The following is a 2,241-nucleotide window of genomic DNA, read 5'->3' on the forward strand; positions in this document are numbered from 1 at the left end:
TCCTCAATATGTGTGAAACATGTTATAGTTCAATTCAAGGTAGGAACATCGTCTACACTGGTTTAAGGACAGATTTTGAAAATTCAAAAGGGACTTCGATCCGACCTGTGATCGCTGTAAACAATCTCCTCCCACACTTTTGCACACATTCTGATCCTGTCCAAAGCTACATGGATACTGGCAAGGCATCTTTGACACCTTTTCAGGACTATTTGGACGAACTGTTTATCCATCACCATTCATCTCTCTCTTTGGGTTCGCTCCAGCAGAAGCTTCCTTCAGTGAACATCAGAGGACGGTGTTAGCTTTCTGCTCTCTACTGGCTAGAAGACTTATTCTTCTTCGWTGGAAGGATCCACATCCTCCAGTATATGGTCATTGGTTAAGAGAAGTTATGTCTTACATTCATTTAGAGAAGATTAGATATACTGTTAGAGGATCTGTAAACAAATTATTTGACATCTGGCAGCCATTTTTATCTTGCATAGAAAAAATTTCAGCAGATAACTTTGTCTAATGGTCAAATATTGGTTCTTTGTACACAAACCTGTGCTTTCACTGATATATAAATACAAGATGGTTTCATGTAGACACAATAGATCCGGTATAGGAGGGGAGGGATGGGAGGGATTTTGGGGGTGTGTGTTTTGTTTTGTGTTTTTGTAAGTCTGTTCTTTTTTGTGGTTTGTTAAAAAATAATAATAAAAAGACCTTGACCAAAAAAAAGTTTGAAAGTGATCAGTGGCAAGAGAGGAATTGCTGTAATTGGTCCACTGAACCTCTGCAAAGCAGAAAAATACCATTAAACCCTCCTTCAAGAAGAGCAGGGTGATTCTGCATCATGTGCTGGAGCAGCGGCGGCAGACCCAAATGGATCCCACCACAGAGAGTCAGCCAGAGGAAATGTGCCACCCATGGCCGTATTTAAAAGACTTATTCGAGTTAACCGGTTCAAAAAAACGGCTCGTAAATTTGATAGAGGCGGGTGATGGCAAATTTACAGCTTCTGTAGTTGTTGTCACAATCTCCAATGATGCACAGAATCACAAGTCCAAGTGTGAACAGTGTCACAGAGGGTATCACAAAAACATGCATTATCTGCAGCATTGTTCACTAAAATGGCACAACACTGATGTATTAAAAATATACATACAGTGGGCACACTTCATGATATTAATGATATTGCAGACCATAGGGAATACATAAAGCAAGAACTTTTAATACTTTAAGTATTTTTTAAAAGCAAGTACTTACTTACTTCTACTCAAATAAAAATGTTAATGTGGTACTTTTAGCTTTACTGGAGTACATTTTTGTCCGTTTATCTGTACTTTTACTTAAGTACAGTGTTTGGATACTTTCTCCACCACTGAGTTTTACCAAATATAAAAAAATAGCCTCCCGTGTTAGCATTTGGTTATTTTACAAAGAATTTCCCCCAACTCATTGGTCAATAACTTTAATCAGACTAAAATGCACGCTTTAAAACCTGGGAGTAAACTGAAAGCGCCCTGAAGTCTGTCCAATAAGAAACTTCAGCGTGGCTCCTCTGTCCAATACGACGTCAGTTCACATCCTGACGAGAGATGCCACATTAGTGCTATGAGCGAAATAAACTCCAACTATTCTCGCATGTAGTTGCGTTTCTAGTATCTTAAACTGTTTTAATTGCATTTATAGCCATATTTTGAGCAGAAAACTCAGAATGAGTTTACCTGTCACTGCAGGCGGACGTCTATCACAACAGGAAAACGACCTTATATCCGCTATTTCTTATTACTCGAGAACAAATTTTGGATGCAATACCCACAAAAAATAACAGTAAATTTTAAATACAGTTGTTTAAATGATAAAAGCTTAAAAATACASGATTCATTGATTAATTCTCACCGAAGCCGGCTGTGTAGCTTCCTGTATCCGTGATTACTGAAAGTGTCTGGGTCYTGACAGCCGGACTAGGTGACCACAGTTTTGCCTGTTCCAAATTACTAAATACACTGTCCATAAAACTGCCACATTTATGTATAATAATTCTATTAATCCTAAAATATATTTAGTTAAATGCGAAATGTACATATATATATATTAAAATGAATGTTTTTCTTGTTAGTTTCTTTTCRAAATGCATTTTTTTCAAATACAGAATGGTGGCATAAAATAGAACAGCTAAAGTTTTACTGCTGGTATGTTGATGGGTAAATGGATGGTCTAATAAATCTTAACATCTCTATTGTATGTGAG

General features: G+C 37.1%; 1 protein-coding gene across 2 annotated transcripts in view; it reads right to left on the reverse strand.

Moving 5' to 3' along the window:
- uggt1 (UDP-glucose glycoprotein glucosyltransferase 1) overlaps positions 1–1,942 on the reverse strand; it is a 44,483-nt gene extending 42,541 nt beyond the window's left edge. Inside the window, exon 1 of one of the 2 annotated variants that reach the window (XM_014009772.1) lies at positions 1,891–1,942. The gene's annotated coding sequence lies outside the window, so the exon portion shown is untranslated. Of the gene's footprint in view, positions 1–1,715; positions 1,784–1,890 lie in introns of those variants that run through there. The other variant, XM_014009773.1, reaches the window with a different exon arrangement.
- Between the last annotated feature and the right edge of the window lie 299 nt (positions 1,943–2,241).

The sequence above is a fragment of the Austrofundulus limnaeus genome, unplaced genomic scaffold, assembly GCF_001266775.1.
Source record: "Austrofundulus limnaeus strain Quisiro unplaced genomic scaffold, Austrofundulus_limnaeus-1.0 Scaffold61, whole genome shotgun sequence".
NCBI lineage: Eukaryota > Metazoa > Chordata > Actinopteri > Cyprinodontiformes > Rivulidae > Austrofundulus > Austrofundulus limnaeus.